Raw genomic sequence first — 27873 nt, forward strand, 5'->3', positions numbered from 1 at the left:
TATGATGTGCTTAATTAAATAATTTGGTACAAGTGACCTTAAGAGGACATAAAATGAGATGGTAATGCCATGAATAAAGGGAAGGCATGGCTGTGACTGATGAAGAAGCAGGGATTTAAGATGAATTGGAGATACTTTCTCCATTAGCAAAACAGGGCAGGTTCGTTGCCCTATTTCCTGGGGGAATTTTGGACCTAAAAACTACAGAATTTAGGAAGGGTCCCCCATAGATTTTTAGCTGGAAGTGTTAGCTTTCCAAGGAATCTGACCCCGCCTAATTTGGAGTCATAGAACTCCAGATACAAGTAAAAAACTGAGGAGAGGTCAAGCTGCCACCCCTGTTGGCAGATTCAGCCAAGTTGATAAAACGGTGAAATTTAGCCATATTAAGGGTAGAATTTGTCTTCTTGCCCTTCATAAAGTGTGTCTTGATCTTCAAAAAGAATAAACTGTAATCAAAATTGAATTTATGATGTCCACTTGGACTACTAATGAGCTGAAAAGTTAAAGGATAATAATGAGGAATGTAAGTGAGAAAGAAAAGATTTGGTAAAAGAGAAATGAATATTATTTCCATTGTTGTTGTTGCGTGTGATATGTGGACTAATATGGAATAATGATGGGTGTTTGTGGTTTTAGGAGGAACCACAGGAGGAGTACAGCAACCACAGGGGAACGCAAGTCGAGCGTCTACAACAGGTAGGTACTTGGTACATATATCTCCTCTAGTTAATAATTATTTTAACTAACTTTTAAACTATAAAAATTTGGTGCTTATTGATGAGGAAAAGAAAGGGGGGGGGGGAGGAAAGGTTAAATGACGAAAAAAATAAAAAATAAAATGAAACGGAGGACTAGATTTAATTTATGGGTTCTTTTGGAGTAACAACGAATTTTGGTAATGACTGTTTCTCGAATTTGATTTGTTTGTCCCTGATATAGGAGGTTGATGATGTAAACCAAGTTGGATAACATCGGCATCACCGGTACGTGAAAGGAGAAATATAAACTTGATTAACTATTTGGTTTCAGAATAGTTAATGATATCGGCGGGTGACGTCGATATCGGCAAAATTTATAAACTTGATTAACTGTTTGGTTTCAGAATAGTTAATGATATTGGCAGGTGACGTCGATATCGGCAAAATTTATAAACTTAAAAGCTAATGATGTCAAGAATTTTTTACATCGGCATACCTGAGAAACTCCCAAGGTAATATGGAACAATGATTAACTATTTTAGTTTTAAAAATAGTTAATGACACAAACGGTTACGTTCGTGTCGGCATTTTCATGAAACTGATTAGTTGTTCTAGGACGACAACTAAAGACACTAATAGAGGTCAATGGTGTTGGCAATAGTCTTTCTGATGTGGAGGGGGGGGGAAGTAGTCAACAGAAACCAAAAAAAAAAAGAGAATTCTTAGATAACCATTAAAAGAGGTTTATGATTTAAGTAGATAGATATCCTGTTTAATTTTTCTTCTGTAAATTGCTTGTATTTTAATCATTTATTTACAATTATATGGAAAATTTATATTTTTGCAGGTCCCTCCCATTCACGCCAGGAATAGATTTTAAGTTTTTTGATCCCTTTTTGTATAAGTTAAGAACTTAGGGATTTGTGGTGTAATTTTGTCATGCAGTAAACATGTAACCTGTATAGAATATTATATTCGTAATATTTTGTTTCTGAAATATTAAATGTATCAACCTATGCTTGGGATATTAGAATGTACTAGACTATGTTAGAATATTAAACTGTGTTCTGTTATATATATATGCAATCTTCGTGCTCGAATTTGGCTATTTTAATTATTAACTTATGCGTGTGATGTAAGATGGAGTTTGGGAATGAATATGGTCCTGACCATAATCTGGAATGAATTATGCAGTTGATTGTACTAAACATGGATGTGATTGTGGATGAGATGTGATTCTAAATGTGTGCAAGGTAAATTGTCGATAACTTGGGATCTCCCGATATAGAGGAGACTCTACCAAAATTTCGTTAGAAATTTCAGTAAGTAAAAAAAAAAATTTGCTCCATCTACCCTTTATAGGGGGGAGATTAACGGATAAACTAATAGAAAAATTGGGGTTGTTACACCTAAACTCTTTTTTTTGTTGCAAGGACACAAAAACCTTCGGATTTCAAGAACTGTGAGATTTATTTTACCTTTTCTTTTTAGTTTATATGATGAATGAATATGTTTGCTCTCTTATGCTTATTTCCTATGATTATTTATTTTAATTGCTAGAGCGGACTCTAAGTTATTTTTGTGAATAATCTATTGCTAATTTTGCTATCAAAACCAGAGTTGTGATATATAAAGTTGTGAAGCAACTGAATTTAATACCTATGATAGATCTACGTTATTAATCTTAGGAAGAACATTCGATTAAACCAAACATGAACTACAGAAAATTATGTTGTCTAGATTAATCAACTTATCTAGTTCTTAAAGCTGCCATTGAATTTTAATTACTAGTGCGGACACCGTGATTGCTTGATGGTTATGGTTAGTTATACGGTGAATCTGTTAACTAACCAATGTTAAGAAAACATAAGGATTCAGAATATAAATTGATGTTTCGTTTCAATGATTGGTTCTGATTTTTGTAGGTGGATGTTTACTTGAAACCAAGGTTTGTTCTCTTGATAATTTTCTGATTTATTTAATTTAGCTTGATTGTTTAATTCTGCTATAGTCTAGATAATCTCAAAATTCCCCCCAATTGCATATCATATAACATAAAAATCTGAACTAAAACTTCTTCGTGGGATTCATCCCTTACTTGCTCTATACTATCTTGTTTATTTAAGATAGGGTAATTAATTTATGCGACCACGACATCGCACCAAATTTTAGCATCGTTGTCGGGAAAGTGATTTTAGTTCATTCTTGTGATGTGATTGTTATTTATTTTGTTAAGAAAAAGAAACAATTTTTTTTGCTTGCGACGGTACTATACAGTACGACCAGTACTGCTCAAAACTAATTTTTTGGTGGAATTAGGTCTCAGCATTTTGTGTCTTTAAGGGAAACGATGTTCTAAACAAGATTGGTGGCTTATAGCCACTAACTCCACCATATTGAGGCCAAATTCCGCTGTTTTCTTGGGTTTTTAGGCAATTTTTGTGTTCTAGCGTAGGATTTTCATTCAATTTGCACTACTATAAATCTCGTGTGTGGTTGGTTTCTTTTGAGTTTTCTTGACAATTTATGCATGTAACCCGTTCTACTAACCAGAGACAAGTGCATGTAGATCTTGAAATAGAAAACATTTTACACAGGTTATGAAAAGAAGCTCGCATCAACACTATGGTTGTTACACGACAATAGACACTCAAGGAGCTTGGTGCTCCTAATGTGGAGAATCAACCATTGTGCATAAACATCGACAACAATGCCAACTTCGAGCTCAAGTCTAGTTTTATACATTTACTGTTAATATTCAATGGACTTGTCAGAGAAGATCCTTATACTCATCTCAAAGAGCTCCACATGGTTTGTGTTGGCATGAAACCAAAACGGAGTTGACAAAGAACAAGTTAAGTTGAAAGCTTTCCCTTTCTCTTTAAAAGGGGCAGCAAAGACATGGCTTTTCTCTATTCTCCCAAGTTCCATTGGAACTTGGAATGACATGAAGAAGATTTTCCTTAAAAAGTATTTCCTAGCCTCTCGAGTTGCCAACATAAGGTTATTAAAAAATGGACATTCTGTAATATTGACATACAGTTACCTTGTATATCAAATACAACAATAATCAATAAATGGACATTCTGTAATATTGACATACAGTTACCTTGCAAGAGATAATGAGTTTGTAATAGGACTTACATGTGTTCTAAACCACGTGGTAAATTGTTCATCTTGTAATTGAAAGATTTGGGATTTGGTCAACTATGAGTTATTGGACAGTAAATATCATCGATGTTGCCAACAAGGTTGTTCCAAATTATATGAGTTTATGATATCATAATATATAAGTAGTACACTCTTGACAAAGTTTAAGTAGTACATCTACTTACTTAATAAAAAGTCTTAGCTCATCATAGTTAAATAGAACATAATTGTGTGTTTGTCTGAACTCTATTTCAAACAAATATTTTCCCCTTAAAGAATTTTTAGGTGTGTGTCGTCCAGGATTGAAGAATATTGACAAGTTCCCACTTGAAGGCACTTTACCACTATCATCATATCGTGGAACACGATTGATTCTCGTTCTCAAATGAGGTTTGAAATAGTACGAGATAAATGTTGAGATCTTCTCAACAATATAGGCCTCACATATTGAAGCCTCAACATATGCCTTGTTCTTAACCTTTTTTTTAAGATTGAACAAGTACCTGCATATATAGAATTAAACAAAAATTATCAATTAAAAAAAACAATGAAAAACTTTTAATTATGAATTACATTGCAACTATAATATCTAACCTCTCAAATGGATACATTCATCTATACTGGATCAGTCCTCCAACTTTTACCTCATACGGTAAATGTACAAGTAGATGCTCAATTGAGTCAAAAAATGATGGAGGGAATATCATCTCAAGTTTGCATATTGTCTCGACGATATTCGTTTCAAGCCTTTCAATGTGATCAACATTCAACTTGCTAGAGAATATATCTCTAAAGAAATGAGTGATCTGTGTGAGTGCATCCCATATCCCATTTGGCAACAAATCACAAATAGCTAATGGAATGAGTGTTTGCATAAACACGTGGCAGTCATGACTCTTCATTCCATAAAATCTACATTCCTCCATATTAACCAGCCTTGATATGTTCGAGGCATGTCCATCGGGGAAATGCACTCTTAAGCCATTTGTAGACTAATAGTTGTGCATTTTTCTCTAACATAAAGCTTGCTCTAGGTTTTGTGACCTGTGACTCATCAAAAACCAACTCCATATTTTTTCGGTTACAGAACAATGCTAAATCCAATATAGCCTTGATGTTGTTCTTTGTCTTCCCCTTCACATCCATGACGGTGTTGAAAATGTTCTCAAACATGTTCTTTTCTATGTGCATGACGTCAAGGTTATGGTGGAGGGGATTGGTCTTTCAATAAGAAAGCTCCTAAAAAATACTTTGCTTTACCCAATTGTGGGTTAAACCAAACCAGGAAACTTCTGCTTACCTGATTGGAAACCAAACACAATGTCACCGTACTCTGATACAACATCATGCAATTCATCACCAGAAAAACATGGGGGTGCAACTTTCTGTTCTTTCTGTACATGTGATTCGGTGGCAAGAAACGACGGTAACAGTACAAAAAAAAAGCTTTACCTTTATTTGTTAGCGTGAAAGCCTTATTGTTTTCCATGCAATATGGACAAGCTAGTTTTCCATGCGTGCTCCAACCAGAAACCATTCCATAAGTTGGGAAATCATTGATAGTCCACATCAAAGCCACCTTTATAACAAAATTTTGTTTCCTCGATATATCATAAGTCAAAGCTCCGGAGGATCACAACTACGGCAACTCATCAATCAACTGTCGAAGACAAACATTTATATTTTGGCCTGGACTCCTCGGACCTGGTATGACAATAGATAAAAACATGAACTCCAACCTCATACACATCCCCAATGGCGAGTTATAAACCGTCAGTATAACCGGTCAACAAGAATAAGGAGCAGGAAATGACCCGAATGGGTTGAATCTGTTTGTACACAACCCAAGACGCAAGTTCCTTGATTTAACTAAAAAATAAGGATGCACATTGTTAAAGTGTTTCCATGCTTTGCCGTCAAAAGGATGCACCATCACTCCATCAACCGTATTATGTGATTAGTGCCATGTCATGTGCTCAGCAGTTCTTGGTGACATGAATAACCTCTGCAATCTAGGTGTGATTGGGAAGTATCTAAGTTTCTTATATGCCATGAGATTCTTTCCAAAGTCAGTTCTGGGTTTGTAACGGGAATGTCCACATGTCATGCACTCGGTCAGCTCAGCATTTTCAAGGTAGTAAATCATGCAGAAGTTAGGGCACAAGTCAATTTTCTGGTATCCTAAATTGAGAGGTTTCATCAAGGACTTAACAACATTGAAGTTCTCTTTAAGCTTGTTCCCTTTAGGTAAAATGCTTCTTGCTCATTCCATAATTTTGTCTTAACTGGCCTCATTCAACCCGTGATCTGACTTGATGGTGAACACTTGTGCTACGGTTGATAATTTATTGTGGTTCGTGCACCCATCCCATAATGGTTTGTCAGAATCTTTCAATAGATCAAAAAACCTTGCTGCATCTGCATTAGGTTCTTCTATGATTGGACAATGACTGACATTACCTTGATTCATTCTCATTGCATCCATAACCATATTCCTGTAAGGATTACTGTTGTCATTTACAACTTTATACACGTTGCTAGCACTAGAAGTTGACCCAACCACCCTTTCTACCATGCTCTTAGTAGGAACAAATAGTTCTTCGTGTGCATACCAACACAGGTAATTCTCTATGAACCCTTTGATTAGAAGATGCATCGTTACACCATCTGGATGTAGAAACTTTTCATTTTTACACTTCCTGCATGGATACCTAATACTGCCATCAGTAAAATTCCTCGGAATAGATGTTGTAGAATTAATAAAACCCTGAACCCCATTAGAATAATCCATCCTCTACAATCCTTGGGGTGACTTTCGATACATCCATGAACGATCATCCATGACTTCTATCGAACCTCTATAAAATTATGATGACAACATGTATTAATTAACTATGTTACGTAAATAAATTTGCAAAAATATTGGTTTGCCCTGACATTATCCAACAAACTAAAAAAACACTTATGTTAAATATTCATTATCAATTATCAATTATCAACATCCATACAAATTTATACGTATATAAATTTACGGAAATCACAACTCCGTAATAGAATTGATAAAAATTAAAACGGACCCGTTAAACAAGCTATTATTTATTTCATCACAACATATCTAATTCAGTAATTCAAACAAAGTTTCAACAATTTACAAATAAATACAATTTGACAAAATCTAAAACAAACTATAACAACTACAAAATTATGTATTCATACTACAAGTTTTTTTGACAAATAACAATAAAACAAGAACATACGTTAACAAAATACATATACTAAAAAAAACAATAAAAAATAATAAAATTGACATTTAAATGTTAAAATTAAAAAGGTGAGTGCTTGTGTTGAGAAGAGGGGGATATGTTTAGGGGGGTGGGTGGTTGTTTGCAGTTTGGGAGGGGAGAGTTAGGATGGGGAAGAAGAAGAAGAAATTGAGGAGGAGTCGTCAGAGTGTGAACGGGCCATGTCACTATATGGAGATCCCGGTTTGAATCCCTCGGTCATTTTATCAGTAAAATCCTCTGAAAAAATTTCATGTCATAAAACTGTTTCTTTTTTTCAAAATTCTATATATTCCATCGGCAATTCGGTCAGTATATACCAATGGAATTATTCTGTCGGTATATACTAACCGAATTGCCGACAGAATATATGCCGTCAGTAATTATTATTGACAGCAAAGGTTTGTCAGTAAAGACCAACAAAGTTAGACACGAAATTATATCCATCGGTAAAAATTATTGACCACATAATTATGTCGGTAATTCCGTTGGTTTTCGCCGATTTTCTGGTAGTGTATTTGATAATAAAAAATAGAGAAGCACATAGAAGTAACAGAAAAAAAATTAAAAAAAAAACCACGCAAATAAAACATTACACAAAGGTTGTACAAAATAGCAATTGCTAATATTATAAAAAAATGCTACAATCTTATTAGAAAATGAAATAAAAATTGAATGGTATTTAATAAGAAATATTCCAGATATATTTTTAATTTATTTATTTTAAAATGCTAAATTATTTGAGATACCTCCTAAGCCTCGGTGGTGCTTCCTTATACTGTTGCTTTCCTACTCCTTTCCTTCTTACAGACTGTAAAAATCGCAAGTAAGTTTCCGTCTCTTCTATTTTAATGACCTCCTTCCATTTCTAAACAATTTACCTTAATTTGGCTGTCTTCATTTCAGTCTATGAAAACAAAAAAAGTTGGTGTTCTGTTTTGTCGTTTAAAAATTGATGTTTGATCATCTGCTTTAAATTTTGCTGCTTTTTGTGCAGGCTCGCAATCATTCATCGGTATAAACTATGGCCAAGTTGCGGACAACCTTCCACCACCATCATGCACCGCAAAACTTGTTCAATCCACTTCAATCTAAAGGTCCGATTATATGGATCAGACCCCGCCATAATCAAAGCCTTAGCCAGCACCGGAATTGGAATTGTTATCGGCACTGCAAATGGTGACATTCCAGGACTAGCCTCTGATCCCAATTTTGCCAAGAGCTGGATCAACACGAACGTGCTTCCCTTCTATCCAGCTAGCAATATCATCCTCATCACTGTTGGCAATGAGGTCATGACTTCCAATGACCAGAATCTCATGAACAACCTCTTACCAGCCATGCAAAATGTACAGAATGCTCTAAATGATGCATCGCTCGGGGGTAAAATTAAGGTCCCCACTGTTCATTCGATGGGAGTACTTAAGCAGTCCGAGCCACCTTCTTCTGGAAGCTTTGATGCAAGTTATGGGGATCTGATGAAGGGCTTGTTGGAGTTTAATAGTGCGAATGGTTTGCCTTTCGCAATCAATCTCCACCCTTACTTTGCCTACAGAAGCGATACAAGTCTTGAGACTCTTGGTTTTTGCCTTTTCCAGCCGAATGCAGGACGAATGGATGGAAACACTAAGATCAAGTACATGAACATGTTCGATGCTCAGGTGAGAGTAAATGAAATTGCAAGTGCGAAAATTTTATATGAATAGATGATCTAATAAAAATGCTACTGACAGGTGGTTTAATGAATTGCAGGTGGATGCAGTTTATTCTGCACTGAATTCTATGGGATTTAAGAATGTTGAGATTGTGGTGGCTGAGATTGGATGGCCATATAAAGGAGATGACAACGAAGGAGGGCCAAGCATTGAGATTGCCAAGGCTTACAATGGCAATTTGATTGCACACCTTCGATCGATGGTGGGCACTCCACTCATGCCAGGAAAATCAGTGGATACATACCTCTTTGCTCTTTATGACGAAGACTTGAAACCTGGACCTGGTTCTGAGCGATCATCTGGACTTTTCAAGACTGGTCTCACCATGGTTTATGATGTTGGACTCTCTACAAGTAGCCAGTTGATCCCAAATATCTATCATTATAGAATAGAACTCCTGAATACTTATATTTTTCTGGTGAAGTGCTCATATGTCATTCTTTAATTGATACTATGTAAAATTTGATTGCGTGATTAACCTTTGCAATTGATTCCAAACCTCCTTTGTTGTCTCATACTTAGCCAATTGCATACCTATGGAATGCTCAACAAAATTGTTAATCCAAGTAATAATTTTTGCATTGTTTACTTCTCATGCATCTATCAAAGCAACATCTCCTTCCTCAGTATTCTTAGATATCATATAGGTTCCACTGACATATCCCCATATCTTTTTGCCCTTAAAGAAATTTCATATTACATAACTCCAATACGAATAGTTCTTCCCATCCAACCTCACACTCACAGATTGAACCAAATCATCTCTTTCAGTAGCTATAATCAACAATTACAGAGAACCAGAATGCAAAAGCAGCAAAAAACAAAATATCCAATTGCAGAAACTAAACAGATATCTCAAAAACTAAACAAATATCTTCTCGAAGTTAATTATATGATTACTAAATAACAAAAAATTAAAAAAATAGAATGCAAATGCCAAGTTGTAGAAACTGAAGAGAAGATGAAATATCAAATTGCAGAAACTTAAGGAAAGATGAAATACCAGATTTCCAGAAACAAAGCGAATATTACTAAAAAAATTAAACCAAATGCAATCAAACGACAAGATTGTGCAACCAAGTCTCTTCAAAATCCGTCTAGTTCTAATTATTATTTCTATCTCTTTTCAGTTTTATCGCATATTAATTTAGTCTTTTATAAAAACTAAACTAATTAATTATTCTATTCATTAATTTTTTTTATTGCCTTGGTTAATCCTATATATTCGAATATAATAGATAACTATGTTTTCAAATATAATAGATAACTATATTTTTATTTTTTATAAAAAATATTTATGTATATTTTTTCAACGCATTTTGATAGTTCAAAAAATATCACAAATTAAAAAATGTGTTTTTATGACAACTATAGTTACGAAACCCGACCTAGGGGTTGACTTGGCAAAGGGATTGGATTCTGGGTTATAAGGGTTGACTCGAGTCAAACCGGGAAAATTGAAAAAAAAATATTTGAGGTTTTAATATTTTATATGAAAAAATCTAGAAATAATCCATGTGGATATAGGCTATACATGTTGTAAATAATTAAATTCAAAAGATTACCTCAAATTTTTTTTATCCCACATTGAAAAGATACTATCTTATTCTTCTAACCTGAAGTATTTAAACCAAAAATGTTTTTTATCCCACATTGAAAAAATAAAATATTCTTCTAATATTTATATAGTGAACTTTGAAATGAATTAGTAATTAACTAAAAAATATGAAACAAGAGGGGTCTCTAGGTTGGACAAAAAAAAATTAAAAAGAAGGACTCTACCAGGTTTTAGTCGAGTCGCCCAAGTTACGGGTTGACCCGACGAGACCGGTTTCCTCTAGACCAATTACAAGCCTAAATTTCGAATGAAACAAACTTGGTCAACGCTACTAGGTCCTGGTGATAGAAATACCCAACAGCAGTGGGTCTTGTTGGCAACTGGGCCCACCTCTACTTAGTCCTGGTAGAAGCAAGGCCTAACTTTAGTGGGTACTGCTTTAGCTAGGTACCCAGACCCACCATCATTGGGTCTGGCAGCAGAGTTAGGCCCAATAAACTTAGGTCCAGCATCGTTGTTGGGTCCTGCTGATAGCAATACACAACAATGGAGGGTCTTATTGTCAGCAATATTGATAAGTGCAGAATGTACATGTGTTTTTCTTCCTTTTACACTATGCTTTTTAAGGGATTTTGAATTTATTCGAGTTGATTGGAAGTTATTTTTATGAGTTTGGCATGCAGAAGAGACTTCGTGAATTAATCGCTAAAAGATAAGAAATTCTGCATTTTACTTTTTGGATCTAGCTTCTTGTGATAGGTTTTTTGCCAAGTTAGAGTTCCCGAATGAGAATGTGGGCTTAATTAAGTTGAAGTACACGTTTCAAGATTTCCAAGAGGGTATATGGGCAAAAATCTGATCTCATTAGGACCTCAAATCAGACCTGCAAACTCGAATCAGAATCCTACTCGCAGCAAGATTCTCTACTTTCACACTAGATATTCAAACTAGAATATCTTCAGCTTCAGATATCAAAATCAGAATATTCAAAAGCCCAAATTCATCTGCACATCCAGGAATACAACTTTAATGAAGGACTCCAATTCATATCAAATTGTTTTGAAGGCCAAACTCCGGACGCAATCTGGAGGACGAGATGGGTTTCCTACTATGACCAGGTAACCAACAGTGTTGAGCATCCTAGTACGGCTGAGAGTCTGACATAAAAACGGTGGTCCATAAGACCCAAGAGAGATGCAGATTAAGCCTCTAACATACCATGAATGAACGAATAAAGCTGGGATAGTCGAATATTGCAAGAAACCAAGTCATAAACAAAGTCTAAGTTGCAATAGAGTTGGAATTACAACAGAATTGTGACAGCAGCAGAATCAGTTCTAAATCTAAGGGAGAAGAGTTTTAGGGAGTAGAAAATGCAGGGAGGATAAACCCAAAACCTTCCTAGAACAATTTCTAATACATTGGGTAAGTGTTGTACAAAAGTTTTACTATGGACGGTGAGCGATTTCACTGTGAATTGCACTATTTCGAATCACTGTGGATTGTGATTGATTTCACTATGGATTGCACTGTTTGGGTTTACTCTAGTCTCTTTCAAAACATGTGAGAGTGGACACAGACATATTGCATTGTGGACGACACTATAAGCATAGACTATTTTCATTGTGGACATCATTGTAGCGCCCCGGGGGCGTTCCTCTACTGTGTTTTTGGTAAAAAATTACGGTTGGTGGTGTTGTTTTCTCTGCCAAAAGTTGTTGGATCTGACATGGCAGCTGGACCCAACAACGTTGGGTCTGGCTACCAAGCCAAATCCAAAAATCTGACTTGAACCTTTCTCATGAGATCGACCCATTACTTGCTCTATACTATCTTGTGTGTTATGTTTTAAGTTAGGGTAATTAATTTATGCGACCGTGTTATCGCAACAAAGCTCCATCAGTATAAAATTTTAAGAACGCAATGGAACACTTTTCTTTTCTTTCTTTTTTCTTTTTTCTTTCACTTTTGGCAACTTTGTCCATTCTTTTCATTAAGCATCACTTTTTTTCTTTTCATATAATTTCCAACAATAATTCCATGAGATATCATCAAGTATAAGCTTTACTAATCCTTGGCTAGGGGAAAAGAAAAACATATAAAAAGTTAAGGCTTACACATGGGAAAGCAAATAAAACATAAAGAAGCTTAAAAGGGCTCACTAAGGATAATATACTTTAGAATGACTTTTTGGCTTAAGTGGTTAAAATTCCCAATGCCTTTATCATCTTCATGTACACATGTAATGTGAATATAATCTCAACAAGATATGAAGCAAGTTCTAGAGATACATATCATTGAAAGAATGCACAATCAAATAATATAATATTGAAGGCTCAAAAGCTTGCATTGGTATAACACTATAAAGTCAACATGACAGATTTTTAAAGTCATTTATTCTAAAAAATGATAATAGTGTTGGGTTCTACTACCCAACAGGACCCAATAGCTTTGGGCCACACCCAAAACACTTCAAAACAGGGCTGGGTCAGGTTGCCTAGCCAGACCCACCGATCTTGGGTCTGGCTAGGCAACGGGACCCAATATCCTTAGGTCTGCTTGCACAACCATACCCAAAGATATTATTATTTGTATTATAAATATTTTAAAATTTATTATTATTAGTATTATTAATATAAAAAAATATTATTATTTGTCTTATAAATATAATTATTTTTATTGTAATTAATACATAATTAAGAAATTTTTAAAATATATCATTAATTTTGAAAAACAACCATGGATTTGATTTGAAAGGTAAAATAATAATAATAATAATAATATCAAATCTATGGTTGTTTTTCAATATTAATAACAATTGTTTTTCAAATTTATTAATTATTTTATTAATAATATTAATTATAATAAAAATAATAATATTTATAACACAAATGATAATATTTTTCATATTAATACTATTAATAATAAAAAAATAATGATATTTATTACACAAATAATACTATTTTTCATATTAATACTTTCAATTATAATATAAATAATTATATTTAGAAACTTAAGACCCAGGAACATTGGATCCTGAAGAACGACCCAAAAGAATTGGGTGCTGACGCAGGACCTCTTAACCTTGGGTCCTGACGCTAAACCAAAGGATAATAATAATAATAATAATAATAAAAAGTTAAGGCTTACACATGGGAAAGCAAATAAAACATAAAGAAGCTTAAAAGGGCTCACTAAGGATAATATACTTTAGAATGACTTTTTGGCTTAAGTGGTTAAAATTCCCAATGCCTTTATCATCTTCATGTACACATGTAATGTGAATATAATCTCAACAAGATATGAAGCAAGTTCTAGAGATACATATCATTGAAATAATGCACAATCAAATAATATAATATTGAAGGCTCAAAAGCTTGCATTGGTATAACACTATAAAGTCAACATGACAGATTTTTAAAGTCATTTATTCTAAAAAATGATAATAGCGTTGGGTTCTACTACCCAACAGGACCCAATAGCTTTGGGCCACACACAAAACACTTCAAAACAGGGCTGGGTCAGGTTGCCTAGCCAGACCCACCGATCTTGGGTCTGGCTAGGCAACGGGACCCAATATCCTTAGGTGTGCTTGCACAACCATACCCAAAGATATTATTATTTGTATTATAAATATTTTAAAATTTATTATTATTAGTATTATTAATATAAAAAAATATTATTATTTGTCTTATAAATATAATTATTTTTATTATAATTAATACATAATTAAGAAATTTTTAAAATATATCATTAATTTTGAAAAACAACCATGGATTTGATTTGAAAGGTAAAATAATAATAATAATAATAATAATATCAAATCTATGGTTGTTTTTCAATATTAATAACAATTGTTTTTCAAATTTATTAATTATTTTATTAATAATATTAATTATAATAAAAATAATAATATTTATAACACAAATGATAATATTTTTCATATTAATACTATTAATTATAAAAAAAATAATGATATTTATTACACAAATAATACTATTTTTCATATTAATACTTTCAATTATAATATAAATAATTATATTTAGAAACTTAAGACCCAGGAACATTGGATCCTGAAGAACGACCCAAAAGAATTGGGTGCTGACGCAGGACCTCTTAACCTTGGGGCCTGACGCTAGACCAAAGGATAATAATAATAATAAAAAAAAAGTTAAGGCTTACACATGGGAAAGCAAATAAAACATAAAGAAGCTTAAAAGGGCTCACTAAGGATAATATACTTTAGAATGACTTTTTGGCTTAAGTGGTTAAAATTCCCAATGCCTTTATCATCTTCATGTACACATGTAATGTGAATATAATCTCAACAAGATATGAAGCAAGTTCTAGAGATACATATCATTGAAAGAATGCACAATCAAATAATATAATATTGAAGGCTCAAAAGCTTGCTTTGGTATAACACTATAAAGTCAACATGACAGATTTTTAAAGTCATTTATTCTAAAAAATGATAATAGTGTTGGGTTCTACTACCCAACAGGACCCAATAGCTTTGGGCCACACCCAAAACACTTCAAAACAGGGCTGGGTCAGGTTGCCTAGCCAGACCCACCGATCTTGGGTCTGGCTAGGCAACGGGACCCAATATCCTTAGGTGTGCTTGCACAACCATACCCAAAGATATTATTATTTGTATTATAAATATTTTAAAATTTATTATTATTAGTATTATTAATATAAAAAAATATTATTATTTGTCTTATAAATATAATTATTTTTATTATAATTAATACATAATTAAGAAATTTTTAAAATATATCATTAATTTTGAAAAACAACCATGGATTTGATTTGAAAGGTAAAATAATAATAATAATAATAATAATATCAAATCTATGGTTGTTTTTCAATATTAATAACAATTGTTTTTCAAATTTATTAATTATTTTATTAATAATATTAATTATAATAAAAATAATAATATTTATAACACAAATGATAATATTTTTCATATTAATACTATTAATTATAAAAAAATAATGATATTTATTACACAAATAATACTATTTTTCATATTAATACTTTCAATTATAATATAAATAATTATATTTAGAAACTTAAGACCCAGGAACATTGGATCCTGAAGGACCCAAAAGAATTGGGTGCTGACGCAGGACCTCTTAACCTTGGGTCCTGACGCTAAACCAAAGGATAATAATAATAATAATAATAAAAAAAAGTTAAGGCTTACACATGGGAAAGCAAATAAAACATAAAGAAGCTTAAAAGGGCTCACTAAGGATAATATACTTTAGAATGACTTTTTGGCTTAAGTGGTTAAAATTCCCAATGCCTTTATCATCTTCATGTACACATGTAATGTGAATATAATCTCAACAAGATATGAAGCAAGTTCTAGAGATACATATCATTGAAAGAATGCACAATCAAATAATATAATATTGAAGGCTCAAAAGCTTGCTTTGGTATAACACTATAAAGTCAACATGACAGATTTTTAAAGTCATTTATTCTAAAAAATGATAATAGCGTTGGGTTCTACTACCCAACAGGACCCAATAGCTTTGGGCCACACCCAAAACACTTCAAAACAGGGCTGGGTCAGGTTGCCTAGCCAGACCCACCGATCTTGGGTCTGGCTAGGCAACGGGACCCAATATCCTTAGGTCTGCTTGCACAACCATACCCAAAGATATTATTATTTGTATTATAAATATTTTAAAATTTATTATTATTAGTATTATTAGTATTATTAATATAAAAAAATATTATTATTTGTCTTATAAATATAATTATTTTTATTATAATTAATACATAATTAAGAAATTTTAAAAATATATCATTAATTTTGAAAAACAACCATGGATTTGATTTGAAAGGTAAAATAATAATAATAATAATAATAATATCAAATCTATGGTTGTTTTTCAATATTAATAACAATTGTTTTTCAAATTTATTAATTATTTTATTAATAATATTAATTATAATAAAAATAATAATATTTATAACACAAATGATAATATTTTTCATATTAATACTATTAATTATAAAAAAATAATGATATTTATTACACAAATAATACTATTTTTCATATTAATACTTTCAATTATAATATAAATAATTATATTTAGAAACTTAAGACCCAGGAACATTGGATCCTGAAGAAGGATCGAAAAGAATTGGGTGCTGACGCAGGACCTCTTAACCTTGGGGCCTGACACTAGACCAAAGGATAATAATAATAATAGTAATAATAATAATAATTTTACCATTTAGATCAAATCAATGGTTATTTTTCAATATTAATAATAATGGTTTTCCAAATTTATTAATAATATTAATTATAATAAAAATAATAATATTTATAACACAAATGATAATACTTTTCATATTAATAATATTAATTATAATAAAAATAATAATATTTATAACACAAATAATACTTTTTTCATATTAATAATTTTAATTATAATAAAAATAATAATATTTACAACACAAATAATAATATGTTTGATATTAATACTTTGAATTATAATAAAAATAATTATATTTATAATAAAAATAATTGTATTTATAATACAAATAATTATATTTAGAAACCTAAGACCCAAAAATCTTGGGTCTTGAAGAAAGACCCGAGAGAATTGGATCCTAAGGCAGGATCTATTAGCTTTGTGTCTTGATGCCGAAAACAAGAGAATTGGGTCCTGATGTCGAACCAAAGAGTATTGGGTCTTGACGTAAGACCCATTAGCTTTGGGGCCTGAAGTAGGACCCAACAGAATTGGTCCTGATATATGACCAAATTCTAAGAGGTCCTGACGCAGGCCTTAAGAGATTTGGATCCTAATGCTGGACCCAAGTGTAATGGGTCCAGCGTGGGACCCACGTCTAATGGGTGCGGATACCAGACCCAACAGAAATGGGTTTGGAAGTAGGATCCAAGGTTCATAGGTCCTACGCAGGAACCAATAGAACTGGGTCATGTTGCAAGACTCAAGAGAATTACAATAAAAATAATAATATTTATAATACAAATAATACTATTTTTAATATTATTACTTTCAATTGTAATGAAAATAATAATATGTATACCACAAATAATAATATTTTTTATATTTATACCTTCAATTATAATATTTATAGCACAAATAATAATAATTTTTAATTTTATCCTTCGAAACAATTATATAGTTTTTCTTTGGTAGTAATAATATTTGTTTTTCAAATTTATTAATGATAATAATAATAAGAAGAACAATAATTGATACTTTTACCCTTCAAATTAAATATATGTTTGTTTTTCAAAATTAATAATATTTTTTTCAAATTTATTAATTATTATATGAACCATATTAGCTATAATAAAAATAATAACATTATAATACATATAATAATATTTATCATATTAATAATGATATTAAACTTCTCTAACCCAAGTTTTTATAGTAATAATATTTTTTTGGAAATATATCAATGATAATAAAAACAAGAACAATACTAATAACTCTTGTTATATTTTTTTTCCAAAATCTTTTGAATTTGTTATTCCTCATTTCAATTTCTTTTGAATTTGTTATTCCTTTCTACGTGGTTTGCAAACCCAGGAGTCGATCAGCAAACAAAGACAAAGCCACGTGCGTGGGTCTACTGACCAAGTTGTGTGAGCCTTGAACCCTTGGGGGGGTTTATAGACCCCAGGCGCGTGGTCTCCAGACCCAGGTGCTCAGGTCTACCACCCAGGCACGCAGGTCTATAGACTTGCTTGCCTGGTTCTGCAGCCATGCACGCGGTTGACCCTAGCACCCAAGGCATGCAGCCTCAGCGCCACGTATCTGCAACCTTACCATGTCCCCATCAAAATTAGATCTGACTATTTTCTCCCCAACCATCCCTTCAATGTCAAATGAATCCCAATGGAAAGACAACCCCACCCTCCCCCTGCAGTCTTTCCAACTCTTCGTGGCAAGGGCAACTCAACCATTATACTGTTGCAATCCACAGTAACAGGGGCTATGATCCCTTTTAGTATATTGTATAATATATTAATATAATAATATAATATCTTAACCCCTAGAAAAAGAAAAAAAAACATCCTCATATCCGGGATAAAACAACAATCTCATGTTGAATGAAAAATAGGGTAATTGCTTTTTTGTATTTATGATTTTCATATACAAGTCTGTCGAAATTTCAGTGTCCACTATACCGGGAGGTCCCAAGTTATAAACAAGGAACTTGTTTACACTTCTAATATCTCACATCTCATAACTCAATCACGACCCAATCATCCTAGGTCTTAATCCCACAAACATCATCATCAAAACAACCACAATATTTATAACATACATTGAACAACAAATATCATTATAGAGGAATAAATGAGATAAACAAGCATACATGGAACATGATTATATGAATTTCAGAGTTAAGTTTATCTATTAAAGTTTAAATATCAAATATACAAATTACATTATATAAATATTGTAATAATACAAAATACAAGGATATGCTCTCTAGAAATAGATAACAAAAAGTGAACCTAAGATAGAATCTACTCCTGTCATGCATGCGATGGTCTTGAAACAAAATACATATTATTGAAACATGAATATCACAATAAGTATAATAACACAATTATCCAATAATTTTTTTAAAAAATAAGCATGCATTCATATTCTATTCACTTCTCCCTTCTTGTTTTCATTGCAACTCTTTATCATTCAAGATTTCATAAGATCAACCATGACTATTTCTGCCTAACACATTGACGATACCAATTTCACTGGTATCATCATTACCTCATAGGTGTCGACGCACAACGATCCCCTCACTCGCAGGGGTGGAATTAAAAGGAGGCAAACAGGGGCCCGACCCCTGCAAAACATTTTAATTTTTTTTATTACTTAGTATTTAAGTGTGGAAAGGTGAAATATTTTTTATTTTAAATAAGTGGGCCCTTCCCATAGTAAATATATTTGCTAAATGATATAGGATCACTTTAAAAGTCCTATCTATGTGGAAAGAAAAACATAAAGTTATAAACCTTTTCAACTAAATTGACTTTGCCGTCACTATTTGGAGCCCTTAAATAAAAGTTAAAAAATAGAAATAAGAATACAAATAGCAATAGCAAGCGAAAAGGCTAAAGCAGACGACAAACTCATTAATTAATTCATTTTTCATCAAATAAAACAAGGTAATTGGTCATTGGTAACCCAAACTTAAAATTTATTTTTGTTTTGTTTTGGGATGTTTGTTAAGAATTTGATGATTTTATTTTATAATTCTACTATTTTTGCTTTTTTTTTCCTCAGATCTGCTAGTTTTAACAATTGTTTTTGAATTATTGTTATAATGATGTTTTTTTTCTAATTAATTGGATATATTTTATGGGTTTGTTTTGATTATGCTTGGATTTGTTTTATGTTTTGATTTAGTAGAGCCACCAAAATTATCAATTTTTTCTCACGATATATGTTTTGATTTTGGGTTGAACCATGAACAAAATAAGAAGAATTGATTCTTTTTTTTAGAAAAAGAGGAAAAATATTGATAACTGACAGCCTAGTGAACCAATTGCATTGTGTAATGTTGAAGTTATGGTTGAGCAGCCCCAATGTGCTTCATTTTACAAACAACTTGCATTGACTAGTGAACCACCTCCTAGTAGAATCAACATTGCTCATTTAATTATAGATCCAAGCAATCGTCCTTAAATTTGAGAATACCTGGTTAATCAACAAGATGAAATTCAAAGGGCATAAATTAATTTGAGGCCATATTAACCTTTGATGTCTGAATATCCACTGATTAGTGAAAAACATCCTGGTCGATTTCAATCTCATTGGTTCAAAAGTTATCCATGACTTGAATATTCAGAGAAAAATACTGCATTTTGTTTTCCTTGCTATCTATTTTCAAGTAAGCCATCTAGAAAGCCAAGATCAGACACATTTACTGTTAAAGGATTCAATTGTTAGAAGAAAGTTAACAATGGGGAACAATGTGCTTTTTTGACTCATATGGGAAAAAAGTTCAAATTCAGCTCACAGATTTGCTACCAAATGCTTGGAAATTTTGAAAAATCAGTCATGTCATATTGAGAAGGTAGTTAAGAGGCAAACTACTTAAGAAATTCTAAATAATCAATTGCGTATTAAAGCTTCAATAGATATTGTTCGTTGGCTCATATTTGAAGCATGTGCTTTTAGAGGGCATGATGAATGTCCAGAACAAAAAAACCAAGATAATTTTCTTGAAATGATGGAACTTTTAGCATCTTACAATGAGCAAGTAGGTGCTCTTGTTTTGGGAAATGCTCCACAAATTGCTAAATACACCTCACATCAAATTCAAAAAGAAATTTTGCATGTCTTTGCTAGGAGGAATTCTAAATAATCAATCTCGTCTTACTGTTGTTGTTAAGATGGCAAAGTAAGGAGGAATTCTATTGACTCTTGAGATGCATTTTGGTAATTATATTCCAATGGTTATTCATAACAATGTCTATCATAACACTTGAAATATTCAGGTTTACAAACTCTTACATTGTTATCATTTGAATCTGCTCATATACTCATTTAACAAGTATTCTTAAACCTTCATTTTCACACACACACTTTAACATATGATTGTGGGTTGCATATTGTATTATTATATTATTTATGTTCTTTTGTTAAAGGTAACAACTAAGGGAAAATGATAGTATATAATTTGCAAAAAAACAAAAAAACAAAAACAAATTGATAATAAAATGAATAAATAAAAAAGTAGATAAGTTTCGTTTCGTAGCCTCCTTGATTTGGGAGCTATTGGCCCAGTGCTTGTTACATGAGTTAAGGAGAAAGTTTAAGGGAATCAAACATTGCATTATCTACATTTTAGTATCTACAACCCGAGTTACTAAGCTCGAAGGGGTGTCTCAACACCTAATGCCCTAAGACCAACTTGTCTAGGAGTCATTAGTCTAAAGTTCTTTACATGGGTTAAGGATGCGTTGTGTTTCAAGTTATCAAAATAATAATAATAATAATAGTTCCAACTCAAGGAAGTTAATCTTAAACATTAGAACAAAATTTTGAATTCTTCTAAGAAAAGCCCCATAGCTCTGTTTTGATATATTAAGCACAAAATGAAGGTTTATTAATATCTTGTTTAGGAAGTATGAAGCAGATATATAAACTTAATGAGAGTTTATTTATTTGGATAGATTAATGGAAGTTGAATGATGAATGTCTTGCTTTTGAATGTCGCAAATTGTTTTAACGCTTTAATTACTAGGGACTAGTAATAAGCCGATTGGTGGGTGTGATTAGTACTTAAAAGTGCATTTTTATCAAGGTTTTATATTATCATATTGCACTTAAAGTATCATTAAATTTCCTAACTTGAGCATGTTTTATAATAGCAAGTACGATAACATAAGACATCTTTAATTTATGGTAAATGTTCATTTTGAATATAGGTTTATCCCACAACTCAAAGGATTGATTGATGTGATTAACTATTAAAAGTGAAGAGACAAAGAGAGGACTAAGCTTAGAGAAGAGATGTTCTAGAACACCATTCGGTTATTGGATCATAACTGGAGTTGTAGACCTTGGATTTAGATCTGGGTTATCTTGATGGAAAGCTAAGACATAGGCCTAAAACTTTCATGAAGAGTCCAAGATTCAAATCTTCCGTTTTCAAGTTCAACTCTTAACATAAAAAAAGATGTCTGAATCTGTCCTGCAGCCCATACACTGTTCAATGTTCAGCCCATATCTCGAGTTCTAGAAGTCCAAATAAGCTCTAGTTTTTTTTGTTGAAAATCTGAGACAATTGCCCACAACTTTTATGAGACTATGTGCTTGAATTCTGATGTTAACAATGACGTTTTGCCCAGCCAACAATGTCAATAACCAGCCACCAAGTCAATGGTTGGCCATCAACTGAATAGTTAGTCATCTAATCAATAGTTCCAAATTTTAGCCTATAAAAGGAGGCATTTGCCATGTATTTAGGCATCTTGTTTTTCAGATCAATATCATCTTTTTGCTTTCTCTCTATGTAATGTTCAAGTTTTCTTTCATGCTATATTAATCTCTTGTTTATGCCTTTTCATTTCCTTTCCTATATTTAGTTAACTTATATCATAATCATGTTCTTGTCTTGTTTATTCATGTTTCTCTTCTTCATAAAGTTTAGCTAAGTTTATTATGTCAAGGTGAAAAGGTTTCACTAGTGGTGTTAGAATATGTATAATATAAAATCATCATGGACTTCAATGTTTATATCCAAGAAAGTTTGCTATTAACATGTTGTCATAACCCAATTTTTGACTTCTTCTATTTTATTAAAAAAAATAAAAAATGAAATGAATGAAGAATGAATTAAAATTTGGGTTAAGGGGAACATGTTTGGAAGTTTAGAGATTAATAAAACTCTTGACTAGATTAATTAATCAAATCAAGAGCTTAAATGAAGAATTGATAAGTTTTGAGACTTAACTGAACTTGGAATTAATTTAATTAATGGAACTAGGGACTTAATTGAAGACATATCAAAGTTTGGGGTTTAATTGGGGTCCAAATTTCAAAAATTAAAATCCAAGGACTAGCTTGAAAATAGCGCGGAAATGCAAGGATCCAATTACATTTTAACTAGGGGCTTGATTGCGAAATTACAAGAATTCCAAGGACCAAATTGAAAGCAGCCTTTAGAATTGGAAAACGGAGTCGTTTTGCAGGCGACCATTCGCTCGTCTTCTTCCTCTGCAACGGCTCCTCCATTAAAGGCAGAGATGTTTCTCTATTGAATGGAGCGCCCCACGCCATTACTGCTGGCCGTTACCAGTACTGGGGCTGTCTCTGGCCTTATAAAAGCCGGGTAAAGGCAACCTCGCAGGAGAACGGAGAAAAACACCGAGGAGTAGAAATAAGAAACCCAGAAAACAGAGACAAAAAAATAGTACACACATCAAAAACAGAGACAAATACAAGCAGTAAACCCAGAAAACCAACGTTAACATCACCGTCTTCTCGATCGCCCCCTGCAAATCAGAAAAAGGAAGAACCCAAGCAGCAAGACATCATCTTCATCATCACCAAAACAAAAGGAAAACAGAAGGGGAAAGTCATACACATACGAGAGCAAAAATTACTGTGCTGCAAGCCTCCTCGCGATCTCTAGAAGCAGGTAAGCCGTTCTCATCTTCTATTCACTTTTGTTTGAAATTGTGCAATTGAAAGAACTGTGCGAAGGTAATTTAATTACCTTCGCACAATTGATGCATGCGAGAAATTGCTTCACGTGTGCATCCAATTAAACTAGTCGGGCCAGTGGCTTCGGCCAGTGGCCGGGCTGGCCCAGCCCCTTTGGGTTGAGCTAGGCCCGGCCCAAAAAAAAAACAAAAACAAAAAAAAAGTGTAGAAATAAAAATTTTGCATGATCTAGAAAAAATGTATTTTTATTAATTTATTCACTGATATTAGGATCAGGAATAATATATATACACCTTTTTTTTAGCTATGAATTTTTACCAACGCCAGAGTTGGAATTATTCATAGTGGAATTTTTACCAACGCTAGAGTTTGGATTATTCATTGTGGAATTTTTAATTGGAGTTATTCCTGGTGGAATATTTACCAACGCTAGAGTTGGAGTTATTCGTGGTGGAATTTTTACCAACGCCAGAGTTGGAATTATTTATGGTGGAATATTTACCAACACCAGAGTTGGAAATATTCGAGATCGAATATTCATTGACGCCAGAATCAGGAATATTACGATTAAACCATTATTTTTAAAAAATAAAAATTAAAAAAAATAAATATATATGCATTGATTTAAATTTATTTTGTATGTTTATTCATTGAAGTTAGAGTCAAGAATATCATATGTTTTTACACACAAATCAACAAAAATGTTTTTAGCAATTTAAGACTAAAACAACAATGCAGCTTACTTGAGGTAGGGTGCGCTAGGGGTGCTAATACCTGTCCTAGCCTCAACCGGCCCGTGCTATAGGATCTCTTTTGACCCGTTAGGGTTTCTAGTGACCATAATACTAGGTGGCGACTCCTAAATAAAATTTTTTTTCCTAAAAGAATAAGATGCTAGAAATTTGTTTTCTTTAAAAATAAATCAAGATTATTTTTAGGGCCGTCGCGATGTCGGGTGCGACAGAATGACGACTTTACTAGGGACTAATGGACTAAGCTTTGCCTTTTGTTTGTCAATTGCTATAATGTTTGTTATGTTGTGTTTATTTGTTTATTTTTCTTGCATTTACTGCTTTAGCATGCATCATTGTTTATATTGCCATGCATCACTTTGAGAGCACACACTTTACAATCTAGGATAAATGGGAAAGTAGCGGTACTCCAACGACTTTAGCCTGGGTAAGACTCGTGAAACCTGTCGTGGGTGCGCGGCGTCGCGGCGAGTATTCCACCTTAAAATCTAGGCAGGTGTGTATGGTATCTATCTGGCAAATATGGGGAGACAAGAAAATATTGTCTTTTGTTGGTAGAAAATAGAATGGGAGTCGCCACCTAGTATTTTGGTTACTAGGAACCCTAACTGGTCTCAGAGATTGGGTACGGGGACTGGTTGCGTAAAGGGAAGGTATTAGCACCCCAAATACGCCCTACCTAAGGTAAGCTGCATTGTTTATTTGTCTGATAAAATTCAAGGTCTCGTTGTGTTTCCTAGTTGTTTGTCCGTCTATGGTTCAAGAAAAGTCCTCCTCAATAAGGAGGTCCTTATCTTATCGGGTAAAACCTAACCGTTCTAACGTCTATGTAAAAAACCATGTTTTTAATACCAGGAATACGTTTTACGTATAAATTCGTAATCCCAAATACTAAAAGAAAACAAAAAGATTTTTTTAGAATTTTTGAAATATTGGCCTAGTTCTCATGGCTTGAATAAACTGGTTATTAAAGCCAAAATGCATGCTAATACATATATTGTTTTGAAATTTTCTTTGTTGTATGAAAAATATGATGTTGTAATATTTATATATATATATATTGGAGAGACTAGGCCGTATGCATGAAAACAAAACATTTTTTTTAATTATGTATATATATTTTTTTGACGCAAATCGGGTATTTTAATACTGGGTTGGTATCATTACGGTATAAAAATACAACCAAATATTAATCCACTTTGATAAAAAAATATGCAGAAAAATCAACCATATTTTTAAAAATATTTAGAAAATTTTTGAAAGCAAAAAGATATTTTTTGTTTTGAAAATCTTTGATGTTTTGATGAAAACCGGGTATTTTAATACCGGATTTGTATCTTTACAGTATAAAAAATACAAACCGATATTGATCAAAATACAGTAATAAACTTACAAAAAAAAATCACATATTTTTTGAAATAATTTTTGAAAAAATTAATTAACATTTCTATATATATATCTAGATATAAATACTACCAAACACAATATAATATACATAATATATAATTGGGCTGGGCTGGGCCGGCCCAATGAACTGGGCCGGACTCAGCCCCAAAATGTGTTGGGCCGATCTCGGCCTAACCAAAAAATTTTATCATGGGTCGGATCCAGCCCAGCCAGTAGGGCTGGGCTAGGATCAGTCCGGCCCATAGAAGGAAACCTATTTTGCTGGGCCATAACCAATCTGGCCCAGCATAACTAAAGACTCACGGGGGGAATTATTTTCCCCCCATCCTCCTGCATGCAGATTCGTTCTGCAAGCAAAAGGAAATGCAGGTGACGAAAAATAAAATGAGGGGGAAGGAAAGTTTACATTGCGCGGAGGAGGCGTTGTTTTGCTGGCATGCACTGGTCCCGGCTGGAAGAGGAAGGAGCAGATTCCTGCAGAGGAGAAGGAAAGCTCTCGGCTGGAGCTGTGGGTGTGACTGAGGAAAGAGCTGCTACTCCGGTTGCTGCTGGGCGTCGCTGGAGGAAGGAGGACTGCTGGGGCTGTTGAAGCTGCGGTGAAGGAGAAGCTGGGGTGAAGATCTGTTTGAGGAGAGGGTCTTGGCTGAGAGACTGATTAGTGAGGGAAGATCTGCCGCTGGCTTTGTGTTGATGGGAGGGAGAGGGGACAGTGTTTCTTTGGGGCTGCTGGAAGAGAATGAAAGCAAAGGGAGATGGCTGCCCCGGTTTGGCCTTGCAAGAGAGGGGGCTGTCCCTTGTTGCTGGCTGCTGTGATGAGGTGGTTCAGCCGGTGGTTGCAACGGTGGAGTTGGAGGAAGACAGTGTCGGTTTCCTGTGGCAGAGGAAGAAAGAAGAAGAAGAAAAATCTGCAGAAATTGGGTGAAAATGCTGGTTTTTGGCTGACTTTGGACCCGAATTTCTCACCCCTCAAATCATAAAATCTGACTCTATTTATAGGAAGTGGAAGAGGGCAATCTTGTCTACGTTGTGGAAAAATTACAGCCCTTGATTCAGTTGGGAAGCATCTCAACCGTTGGCTCAAAGTGTGCACCTCGAGCTGCCAAATTTGGCAGCTCCAGGCTGTGAACTGCCCGAGGTGGCTACTTCGGGCCAATGAACGGACCCGTTTCTAACTTTTTCGACCCGACCGGACCATTCTCCGGGATAAAGGGGTTTCATGTGGACATGTTGGTGCATGCTTTGTCGGATTTGGGGGCCAAACGAGGCCAAAAACACGCCTGGAAGTCGGCCACTCGAGCAGCTCGGTGGGGAAGAAAATGAACAGTTCCTGCCCCTTTTCAAATCAGTCCTCCAGCTTTCAATTTCTTTAATTTGGCCCCGGATCAATCCAATACAGCCCCTCTTATTTACGCGCCTTTTCCAAATTGGTCCCTGGTTTCGGATTTTCTCAATTAAGTCCCTAATTGACCCTTAAACTTCAATATGTATGCAATTAGGCCCTTGATTTAACCAAATCAACTCTCAAAAATTATAATTTGACCCCAGAACTTTAATTTCTTCCAATTAAAGCCTAAATTGACTTAAAACTCAATTTTCCTTGCAATCAAACCTCTATAAATTCAAATAAACCTTCAATAAAATCCAATTGAGTCCATAAACATCCAGTTTTGGCCCTTTTCTCTTCAAATTAATTTTCTCTTCCAACAGGGCTCTCCTCCTTCAAGAATATACTGTCAAAAATTTCACTCCTTGCATTTATGAACCTCCTTAATTAATTTTTTCTGATTCTTTCTAAGCGCTCCCACCTCTTATTATTTTTCTAATTTCTTCCGGCTATATATTTTTATTTTTGTGGGGGGACCCAAAAATGGGTTACAACAGATGCCCCCTCTTTATAATGCTTACGGAGCAGCATGGGTTTTGCGCAGTAAGTTTTATAAAGATAAACAAAACTGAACTTCTGAAACTGATCTTGATTGACCTGAACTTTGTATTTACAGCAATTCCAGTTCGCCCCGAAACAATGATCAAAACTTAGTCATCTTCAGATCCCAATCTGGCGATCCCCTACCTTTACCTTCGATTATATTAACTTGGAATTCCATTATGAGAT

The 27873-nt window shown here is 33.5% G+C and overlaps 1 pseudogene; it reads left to right on the top strand.

The window, feature by feature from the left end:
• The first annotated feature begins 517 nt into the window (after positions 1-517).
• Positions 518-27873, top strand: part of LOC133682931 (glucan endo-1,3-beta-glucosidase 7-like) — a 33850-nt pseudogene continuing 6494 nt past the window's right edge.

This window comes from Populus nigra, chromosome 2 (genome assembly GCF_951802175.1).
Source record: "Populus nigra chromosome 2, ddPopNigr1.1, whole genome shotgun sequence".
In the NCBI taxonomy this organism is placed as follows: domain Eukaryota; kingdom Viridiplantae; phylum Streptophyta; class Magnoliopsida; order Malpighiales; family Salicaceae; genus Populus; species Populus nigra.